Source organism: Haemaphysalis longicornis, unplaced genomic scaffold (assembly GCF_048455015.1).
Source record: "Haemaphysalis longicornis isolate Haplotype H1 unplaced genomic scaffold, Haemaphysalis longicornis Haplotype H1 scaffold_1, whole genome shotgun sequence".
Lineage (NCBI taxonomy): Eukaryota > Metazoa > Arthropoda > Arachnida > Ixodida > Ixodidae > Haemaphysalis > Haemaphysalis longicornis.
Genome location: NW_027526203.1, coordinates 365,158,753 through 365,170,424, shown reverse-complemented (window position 1 = coordinate 365,170,424; position 11,672 = coordinate 365,158,753). Strand labels below are relative to the sequence as shown.

At 48.7% G+C, this 11,672-nt stretch overlaps 1 protein-coding gene across 1 annotated transcript in view; it reads left to right on the top strand.

Moving 5' to 3' along the window:
• The first annotated feature begins 8,577 nt into the window (after positions 1-8,577).
• LOC144155044 (beta-alanine transporter-like) overlaps positions 8,578-11,672 on the top strand; it is a 38,760-nt gene continuing 35,665 nt past the window's right edge. Inside the window, exon 1 of the mRNA XM_077686256.1 lies at positions 8,578-8,786. The gene's annotated coding sequence lies outside the window, so the exon portion shown is untranslated. The remainder of the gene's footprint in view (positions 8,787-11,672) is intronic.

The following is an 11,672-nucleotide window of genomic DNA, read 5'->3' as shown; positions in this document are numbered from 1 at the left end:
GGGCAGACGGCAAGCTCGCGCGTTTTACCACGACCCCTTCCCTCCGGACACTGTCACATGCTATGTTGACGCGGCATATCACCCAGCTTGTGGCTCCACTGCTTGCGTAATTATGTCCCGCCCCACTGACACCCCAATAACCTCCACAGCAGGACCTTACTCCCATCCTACTTCTCCCTTAGCTCTCGAACTCGCGGCGATCGTTCACGCAACTAGAGAACTAACTTCCCTACCCCCTTCCCCCCGCTACCGCATATGCTCCGACTCCATGGCGGCTATTCGAGCTCTTCGCGACAACCGAATTGCCGAAGATCTGCATGACGACCTCTCTGAAACTCTCACGCTCCTCTCCCCTGCCTCGGTCGCTGTGGTATGGGTGCCGGGCCACTCAGGGATTATTGGCAATCAGCTGGCTCACCAGCTGGCCCGCGAGATTACTAACCGGGCGCCGGTGATCCCTTGGCCTTTCCCTCCCATGGCGGACGAGGCATATTTCTACAAGAAAACCCTCAAAGAGCACTACCAACACCTCCGGCACTCGCTACAGACTCTTCCGCCACCACACATTACCCTATCCATTGCACAAGTGCACACCCTTCGGGCAATCCAGCTGAACACCCTCACCACTCCGGCACGTCTTTACCACTACGGCTATCGCTCCGACCCATACTGTCCCAACTGCCCCGCTACGTACGCAAATGTTGAGCACATCCTTTTCTCCTGCCCCGCTGCCCAGCAGTCTCCTCATTACCCTAACCCCCCTCCTCCGAACTGGCGAGTGTGGTTGGCGTCGGCGGCCCTCGTCGACCAGCGAGCCATGATTCTTCTTGCGGAAGAGTACGATGCATAGGTCTTAATCTGACCAGAAATAAAGTTTTTTCTCTCTCTCTCCGCCGCTGTGAAGCCCGGCCGTGGCGCCGCCATGGTGTCCGCCGTGGCCGACTCTGCTGCGTTGGGGACGACGCCCCAGCGAATTCCAGGTAACGGCTGGCAGAATCTCTGGTTTCACCCTTTGCAGAGCCACGTGTGTGAATTCAAGTAACTTAGCGTGTGCAATTGTTGCAGGTGTCGCTTAAAGCTCTGCTTTCCAACCACCTTCACAGCGTGGATTGGAACCAATTTTATTTTTATTTACAACGTGATCGGCTAGCTACAAAGTCCGCCGCTAACATCTCGTGATCTTTAAATAAATTATTATTTTTTCGCAGAATTGTTATCGCGCCATTACACTATAGATGATCCCTTTATGTGGGTGTCGGTGGCTTGACGCGTGGTGAGACTGGCTCTTGAGAGCTCAAGCAGGGAGGTGACGCTTACGCAGACTAATTTTGTCAACATAGGCAGCGACTAGCGTGCATCTTCTACAAAAAATTACGTCCCACTCCAACATGACGTGTAAAGCGGCGCTGCTGTTCGGGCGTCAAACATCAGCGCAACGCGTGCGACGCTTCAAACGCCTAGCGCTCATAGATAATCGCTCAGTGAGCCTATAGTAACGTGGATTTAACTGTGCTAAGGCCGGGACAAAGTGAACAGTAACAAACACGGGCGCGAGTAACAAGCACAAGCGCCCATGTTTGTTACTCTTCACTTTGCCCCGCCTTAGCGCTGTTCAATCCATGCAATGAACCAACTACCCCAGCTACAAACCCTCCTGCAACCTAGTAACACTTCCACTTCAGTAACACCATCTCGAAGCAGAGCTTGACTGTGAGTGGGCATTGGCTTTTCACTGAAAACAATGAAATTTTTTGGCATCGATCCAACTGCTTGGTGAATTTGTCGAAGTTATGAAGCAGCACCTGCGACAAGTGGTTTGCGCAACCCCAGACCATTCACTGCTGCGGAAAATTTTTCAGAATGGAATAATCGAAAAATGATGGCCATGAACGCGCTCAAGCACACTCGGTTAAGGGTTGGCCGCTGCGAAGTAAGTCAAACCCGGTTATAGCGAACTGCAATATGCGCCATGCTTAGTTCGATATACCCAATAGTTCGATATAGCCGAACCCACCCATAACGAGTTTAGTGTTACGAGTTCGCAATGCGCGGGAGTCCTCCCCGCCATTCCCGCATGCAGAAACGAACCAAATAAAGTATGTCATTACCATACACAAAATAATCTATTTATTGCAAATAATAAAGCTACTTTCTGCCTTAACTGCCTCTTTCCAAAAAAAGAGGTGATTTTCGTTTTCCCTTTCGTTTTCAACTAGAACAGCTTTCATTCTTTACACGAGACATTGTTTGCACCAGTTCGAGTCCGTGTCCTTCAATATCGAAGAAATATTAGCGGAGGACATCGACTGCCGAAAGCACTTCATTAAGCGTCGTTGCATCCTTATCCTTGAGCTAGCCCAGTATGCTTTTTGCGGTCTCGTCGTATGTAAATACTGCAACAAACTCTGTAGCAAACTATTCGTCCGGTATAGCTCCCACAAGCTCGACGTCCAGCTTGCCCAGTTCTTCATGTTGGAATGGAGCCGCCCCATGAACGCGCCTAAAGTCTCCACATATGCACTATCCAAAGTCACCTTGCCTTCACTGATAAGTCGTGTGTTCTGTTGACGGCGGACTGTTCTTTTTACTTTCATCTTGTGCACACTGCATCGCGGACTATGCCGAGACCTCGTTCACATTGTAAACACCGTCACCATTTTCACTACGGTTGGTCCGTGATCCGTCGGCTTGGTAGCCCCAACTTCTTTCCCGGGTTTCGGCACCATAAATTGCCGAAGAAAGTGGTCGAAGACCACAATAAATAAATATTAACTGTATTTACATTAGAACGAATCACTTGCTACTAATGAACACATGAACACGGCGTCCGAAGGTCCTCGTCTTCTCTTCTTTCTTCCATCGACACACTCCTGCCTTCATGCACTTCCTCTTCTTCACCTTGGTTATTTTTTAATGTCCGGGGCAAAAATATGTAACACCCCAGACCTTCTACCCCGTCCCCTCTTTATAAGCAGTGGATGGCTCATCTGGCTGACCCGGACCTTGGATACCAGTGAGACTTGGCGAAGATGGCGTGGACGGAAAGTCGTATACCTGAGTATCCTGGACTAGGAATGCCCTCCAAAGGGTGAGTGCCCTGCATCTAAGCTCATTAATAAAGATATATTTTATATGTCTGTATGCCTCTGTTTCTCCCTGTCTCTGATATTAGCCTGCATCTCTGACATTAGCGACACGGGAAAAGAGTCATTTAGGGTTCGCTTTGTGTACTCAACTGATGGGAAAGTCGTAATTCAAGAAAATTTTATTGCCTTTAAATCAGACAGTGAGTCCACTAGGGGAAGCCTCATTAAGGGTATTTTGTCGGTGTTTGACAAGCCCGTCATCAAGTTTGAACCCGCTTGAAAGCGCCAACTTGCCGGGTCAACAGCACGGAGATTACCACACTTTCACATTCGAGACTGCCGCGTCACGGTTGTGAAAACGGCTCGAAAATGAAGGGGAAAAGGAAAGATGGGGAGGCAAGAATTTTCGGTAAAAATCCCAGTGTTTTTTTCTCCCTGTGTGTGCCACTTGCCCAATGTTTGGCATACGGGAAGCAGCACCATCTTCAACAGAATCCGTCACCCTCTTTGGCGTGCTCCAAATGATTTATGTTTTGTGTTCTACCTGTCTTCATTGCTGGAAGGTCCTGGCACATCATTCAAAGAGGTTGACCTTGAAGTCCCTGTGGGACAAACGCCAGGAATGTAGAGTAGACAGGCTGAAAATTGTTCGCTACCCGACGGCTGAACTTCTTGGCGCACTTGCGTTGAATGACTCGCAGACCCAGGTGTCAGACGTGAAGCCGAAACTCTTGCACGGCAGCTGACTGATCGTTAGTTTGTCGTCTCCATCGTTGTGTGCTAAGACGCTCTTTTTCAAGACAATGTTGTGAGCGAAAACGCTACAGAGGACGTCAACGTTAAGATGTGAGTCTCCGTTACTTCATCGTCAAGGCAGCGCTTTGGAACGGAGATGCTACATTCACCACCCATGCTCTTGAAGCACTGAAAGCCAGCTGAGAGAGCGAGACTAGCAACAGCGGTTTTATAGGTGCCCTGCAAGGTACAGATGCTGCAGAGAGCGCACCACTGTTCGTATTAAAGCTGCATGCGGCGAACGCTAGGGCTTTGATAAACGACTGGCGATAATTCTTGGTCCAAATTCATAGGACAATCCGAGAAGAAAAAATAATTGTAAATGAATCATGGATTCCTCCTTTCCTTTGCTTATTTACAACCTGATTGGCTGGCTAGGAAATGCGCCATTGACGTCATGTTATCTTCTCAACTTAACAAACCATAATTTTCCCGCGTCATTTGTTATCACTCCGTTAACGCGCGCGTCCTTTCTTTTTTGTGGAGGTCCTTGACTTGACGCATGATAAAAATGGCTAGCTGTTGATAACTCAAGCAGGGCGATGACGACAACGTAAATTTTATGAACAGAGGCAGTGATCAGCTCGCGATCTTTCCTGCAAAAAGAAAGTTGCAGAGGACGTCTGGTTAAGATATGAAGCGCGATAGCAGTATACTTCGTCGTCTAGGGAGAGGCTTTGGAAGGGAGCCGGTACATTCATCGTTCATGCTCTCCAAGTTGAGGAGTTCAGCTGAGAGAGCTAGACACGGCTGCGACAGAAGCACACCCCCGACGCGCGATAAGCGTGCACGATTGGTGGCTCTTTCGAGCATGGTGGCCGGTTACCTGGTGTTTGCTTCGCATGAACATCTCACTTCTTTTGTTTACCTTCATGCGCAAACAATGCTCTTTCAGTACGTTTCGCAATGCCGGAGTATAGTCTATTCCAGTGCACTACAGCCCGCGTATTGGAACGTTTCTCAAATTCATGCGTCAGGCTAGTCGCGGCAGCCATATTTCCGAACAATCGTGAATCTCATCGGGCCGTTTTGTTGGTCATGTGTCTCGTTATTCATCAGCGCGACCACCGATGGCGGTGGGCGTGCGCATGGAGAAAAGATTGTTTTCTTTCCTCCCCCTCTTATGGGCAGCGGATGGCTCGTCTGGCCGATCCCGACCTTGAGGCTTGGACACCAGCAAGACTTGGTAAAGAGGGCTGGAGCTGCAAGTCGCAGCCTGCAGGTATCCCGGAATAGGGAGGCCCTCCACCGGGCGAATGCCCTGGTATCAGCACTTACACTCATCGATAAATGTTTATTCTCTCTCTCTTTCCTCCGTGGTGCGCCCGAGTCGAGCTTCAGTCGGGCGCTCGCATCTGCAGGGTGCCGCGTCGTTCCCGGCTGGCTGTGATGGCGCCCACCGACCGACCATACGCCGCCTGTTAGGCGGACGCTCAATAGCACGGCAGATTACCACGGAAAGCTCCGGACAACTGCCGCCCATGAGGGATCGCTCAATGAGCATTATTACGCCCCACATCACCAGGCTGTGTAGAACGGCGCTCCTTGCGGCAGTTCGCGGAGTTTGCACATTGGCGCACACTTGCGGTCTGGTACGCGATTCTTGGTGTGACACTGTGCACATCAGGAATCACACACAAGTCTTAATGGTGTCCTAACTAGTTCCCCAGACGCGGAGTATCACTGGATGGTTTGGCGGATCGCGGCCGCAGCGGCCGCTTTTTTGATGGAGGCGAAAAGCAATAACGGCCGCGTGTTCTAGATCTCGAGGCGCGTTAAAGGTCCCCATGAGGTCAAAGTTAATCCGGAGCTTTCCACTACGGCGCGTTTCATAACCTGTGTAGTTTGTTTCGGCACGTAAAACCCCACAATCTATCAAATCTGGTTTGCTGGTGATTCGGCATGAGAAGTACGCACGCCTTAATATGAACAGTTTCATCATATTATGTTCATTATACTCGCCATGCTGAAACATGGGTGATTCCCCATACATGCAAAAATTATGGTCGCCAGTTGCTCTCCTTTACACTGCCGTCATTACTGAACTCGCTGGGTTACGTAGATATCCTTTGTGTGAAACTGTTATTGTAGAGGCGTCCTCATTTTTCTGTATGAAGTGTGTCTTCGCGTATGTGCTGATCAAGAATACTTGCCGTATAAAGTTTCATCCCTGCGACCGTTCACGGGCAGCGACCTGGCTATTCATTGCGAGGCATGCCATTGTTCGACCCTTCTTGAGAAGTGAGCAATTCTGAAGCGTTTGAAATACGGGAATAACATAAGTCAACTGCGGCGTTGATCCGCCATCACAGCTGAAATCAGATACTGCCAAAAAGCTCCTGTTAGTTGACGACTGTTTCAACCTTTGCTTGTGGGTTGCCTTATCTTCAAGAGAGAGAAAAAGTAGCTTTCGGCGCATGCACGCTGATTCGGCACGCCATTTTGCCCCATTGTCGCTTTGCACGGCCCAACACACTTGGCCATTGTTATTTCCCCCTTTCTCGCCCTTCTAGCATTTAACTGTTATCAAGTATATGTCGCCTTCACAATAACAACCTTAGTTGACATTCGACGCTCGTGTTGCTTATTTCTTCTCAGTATTCACGCTACTTTTTTTTCAGACGACCCTTTCAGAGATGGCGCCACGTACCCGGTTGCTGAGTTATTCTATAAGCAACAAGTTTGCTGTGCTTTCAGGCTGCTGCGAATGCCCACCATATTATACCGTGCAATCATCGCGAATTTTACACAGGACAATATCCCAGAATGCCTGTACTTGATCTAATGACGATAAAACCGAGCTGATCAGCCCGAGTTTGAGCGAAAATCAGGTCAGCCGAGTTCTTCCAAGGCTCGGGTGGGAGCAGGGCTTCTAAAACCCAACTCGGGGACCGTTGGCGGAGTAAATTACGGCAAATTGATCACAGCACTACGCAAGACCTTTTCACACTGTTACCCACCACAGGGCCGCGCATCATGAGCGCTCGCATGCTGGGATCCTCAAACACTCCGGAGCCATCCCCTTTTGAAGGCCTTATATTAATCGATCAGTCAGTCGGTCAGTCAGTCAGACAGTCAATCTTTATTTGGTATCAACAACAACAACAACACAGATACCAGGGGCACAGACAAAAAGCCAGAAAAAGAAGGCTTGACGGGGTCTGTGCCCCTTCAGTAACAATGTACAAAAAAATTACACACATGCGGAACGACAACGAACTGGTCATCATTTACACAGAGGCCGTTCTTTTTTACAACGAGCTGTCTTTTCCCGACGGTAGCCCAAAATCTTGCTTTGCTCTGAAGGGGTCTTGTAACAGCGGTAAAGCTTATCAGGACATCACTTGTTTGCGATAACTCTCTTCAGTCGCAGAATGTGTCGAATCCTAGATAAATCCACTGAGGGAGCAGTTTCACCTTTCGAAGCAGGAACGCAACTCGTGGTAGCGCCATTACACGGACGAGTCGAGGTTTTACCACTTCCTGTTTAGTTAGTGGTTTCTCTTGAACCGCATGTTTTGGCGTGGATTCAGCCATATGCAAGCGGGTAACAGCATTGTTCTTCATTTGTTAAGATTGTAGTGAGGACGAAATATCTTATGTCGTTAATGAAGCGAAGTTCTACGTTGCACTTATGGTGCCAGAATCGTCCTGCTTTTCTTTTTTTTTTTTATGGCAGATTAACAAATTAAGTACAGCCTGAGCAAAAAAAAAAAAGTTGCAGGGGATGAGAGGATACATGCGTTTATGTCCGTTTATGTAAAGCGTTTTTGCATCGCCAAGGTAGAGTTATGAAATAGAGTTGATGCATTCATCATTCACTTTCTCCTAGCGCTGAAGGTCAACTGTGAGAGCTAGATTTTCAATTGATTTTTTTTTACCTTAATGCGCAGAGGGCGCTTTTTTGATACGCTCGTAATGCCGGGGATTAGCCTCTCGATGACTTTACGTTTTGCCAGGGGCTGCGGAATGAGCCCAATAACGCTATCGAAACAAAATAAGAAGAAAATAACTTTATTTTCACAAGGAACCCCTAGTCCGGAGCTCCCGGGATAAAAGGTGTCCCCTTCCCCCCGCTGACACGTACGGGTGTTTTCTCGGGACTCAGTTTCTGATTTCCTTTTCCTTTGAAACTGTACAATGCTTCTGTAAGCGTGGGATTCGAACTTTCGAATTATTCAAACTGACATTTCAGGAGCGGCCGTTGAAGCCATTTTGCCCTTGCTGACGCATCGTATGCGAGCGCGTGCTCCTCATACGGAATGTTGTCACTGACTGACATTCACAACTTATGGCCCAACGCCTTTTCCAAGAAAGCTGTAACCATACTTGCCCCCTTGGTCGATCGCCTGTCACAGCAGTGACTTCAGAGCAAGTCAGAAGAAAGGAAGATTGAAAGGCCGGCGACACCTGACAGGAGACATCCTGCAGTATCGAAGGCCGCCCCTGCCAAATTTTTCCTTCCCCACGCTAGCCGAAACGCACGAATCGACGTTCAACGGAGCAGTCTCGAGAGGCTGTGAGTAATGAGGAGTGCGGGAGTTGAAAAATTGCCAGAAAAAAAAATAATTAAAAAAATGAAAGCGGGTCTTACGGCATAATTCCGGAAAGTTCGACTCCCCAGTTATTGGCACCGAAAGAGCGTGCGTGCCTGCAGCTCTGCAGGTGAATGACGAACCGTGCAGAGCAAACAACTCGCGGGGAGAAGCACACGGGACCGCACTCTGTGAACTGCCGATGCAGGCGAGCTCGCAGCGTCGTCCCGGGCGCCTTTTCACCGGGCCAGAGCCGACACCTAGAGGCCGTTGCTAGAGGACGCGAAGCACCGTCGCGAGCTCCGGCTGGGCTGAAGCGAACGGCTTAGAAGAAGCGGCGGTTGGCAGGACGCCGTGTCGAAAGCGCGCGGTAAGTGACGCCCCGGGCCGCTTCAAGACCCTCGGAATACACAAGGAACTGCAGGCTTTCGTAAGGTGGAGAGCCGGGAAAGTTGGTGTGGTTGCATTTTTTTGACATGGTGAAAGAAGACGGGACCCAGAAAGAGCTCGCCCCGTCGTCTTCTGTGTTCCGTCTTCTACCGCGCTGTCAGAAAATGCCGCTATGCTTTCAACAGAGGTTCTTGACCTGGCTTCTGAACGCAGCGGACGGGAGTGCCTACACGTTCCGCCATCTGTTGGGAAATATGTAGGCAAGGTTGCCTTTAGTCACGGCCCGCTCTACTGCTGTCAGCTGTTATAAAACGTGTCTTTTTTGCTTGGCGCGCAACATCGGGGCAGCATTTAGTCAACCCGATGTATAAACTCTACTACCAACCAGGTGATTATAGCTGTAGATATATACGAGGATGAGCCGCTGTTGGTTCGACTTGCTTTTGACATATGGATTTATAAAATGAACATAGAGACGTGCAGAGGGACCAAGCAGGCATAATACAGGGTGAAGTTTATGAAAACTACTACCACGTCTAACCATACGAAATTACAAGTAGCTCAGAGCGCTGCGAAGGCATTTCATTATTTTGTTTGTTTGTTTTTATTTCAAGAGTGGTTGTTCACACTACCTTCGCACAAAAGTGTATACCGTATTTACTCGATTCTAAGCACCCCTTTTTTCCGCGATCGCGATGCCCAAAGTGAGGGGGGTGCTTACATTCGAAAAACCTAAATTACCCCCCCCCCCCTCTTTTTTGCGGCCGTATTTTGACGAGGCGGGCGCAATGAGTAATATTTCATTTGGCCAACACATTCAAAAGGAAAATAGGTACAGACAGTGAACCCACCGCTTACGTATGATACCAGTCACCTTCACTACCATTCGAGTCCGTTGTGCCGCTTGGGCCGCCGCTTTGAGTATCCCTCAGCAGGTCGTCTTCGTTTACGTTGAAGTGGTTTGTAATTGAAAACTTCATAAATTACTTGGTTGCAGCATCAATAGCGAATCAGAAAATGGGGAAAGAGGGGCTCCGAGAAATAAGACAGAAAATAAGGGTTGGCAGTCAGTCAAGAAAACCTCGGAAAGCAAAGGGGAGGTTGTGGTGGGTCATAGAAAGAGATGAAGAATTTTTTTAGTCGAAAAGAAAGTGGTGAAAAAATGCCCGCTGGGTGGGATCCGAACCCACGACCTCCAGAATACCGGTCTGGTATTCTGGATATATATATGCAGAAAGATAGGTCAGCAGTCTACAACGCCAAAGGAGGCATAGGGGTGTGGTTAGGCTCTTTTCTTTTTTTTATTACGGTTAATGAACGAAACATTTTTTTAATATACAGAAGAAAGAAAGAAAAACACGCGCCCAGAGTGGGGACCGAACCCACGCCTTTCGATTACATGTCGAATGCCTTACCAATTCGGCTATCTGGGCGACTGTGTTCGTCTTCGCTTTCTGGGCTATTTATATTTACTAGAAGTGTATCTGACACTTGAGGGTGGTAGCCAGCGCCACTCTGACTACACGGGGAGAAGGGGACCTTCTTTTGAACCCCCGGGGCGTGACTCCAACGTCTACAGCCTGTCATGAGCGGGTAACTGGTGGGAAGCCCTCTTATGCTACCTAGGCATCAAGGCTGCCAGAACCGAGACCCTCGCTAGGCTTTCGCAGAATAATATAGTAAGGAAATGAGGGGCTCGTTGAGGAAATGCAGAAAGATAGGTCAGCAGTCTACAACGCCAAAGGAGGCATAGGGGTGTGGTTAGGCTCTTTTCTTTTTTTTATTACGGTTAATGAACGAAATGTTTCGTTCATTAACCGTAATAAAAAAAAGAAAAGAGCCTAACCACACCCCTATGCCTCCTTTGGCGTTGTAGACTGCTGACCTATCTTTCTGCATTTCCTCAACGAGCCCCTCATTTCCTTACTATATATATATATATATATATATATATATATATATATATATATATATATATATATATATATATATATATATATATACATACAGTCAAACCAGCAATAAGCAATATGCGCCGTGATTAGTTCGATGTAGCCGAACCCGCCAATAATGAGCTTTTGTTACGAGTTCGCAATGCTCGGGACCCCCCCCCCCCTCCCCCACGCATGCAGGAACGAACACAATAAACGGTCATTACCATACACAAAACAATCCACATTTACTGCAAGCTACTTTTCGCCTTGGTTGCCTACTTCACAAAAAATTAAAAAAAAAACAGTGATTCTTGTTTTCATTTTCGTTTTGGCGGCGACAACTAGCAAAGAATGCTCCACGCGAGACATCGTTTGCACCAGTTCGATTCCGTGTCCCTCAATATCGAAGCAATATTGGCGGAGGACATCCGCCGCCGAAAGCGCTTCATTAAGCGTCGGACGGCTTGACATCCTCCGCCTCTTCGGTGCTTTCAGCAGCACTAGCTGTCACGACATCGGCGACGGTGCCCCCGTCCGAGGGGCTCACAGTGATGGCAACGTCATCGTCGACACTCAAGAACATCTCGAAGGACACTCCTTTAGGCACAGCATCGAGAACGTTGGCGAGATCTTCCCACAGCTCGCCGATGCTGCCGTCTTGGTCAGGGCTCGCTGACTGGGCGGGTTCCGTTGTGAGTCCCGTGCGTTACGGAAAGTGTCGGGCGTCACGTTGCTCAATGCGAGGCTCAACATTTCAATCGCGACCAATCAACATATCAATCGCCGCTCCGGACTATGCATTTCGGCGGCAATTCTAGGCGCGCCGAGTTCGATGTATCAGATGTGAACTTCGTTATAAGGAATATGTTTCGCGTGTATTTTCTTGACTGATTTGCTTTTGTTCGGTATATAACATAATTCGCTCTATCCGG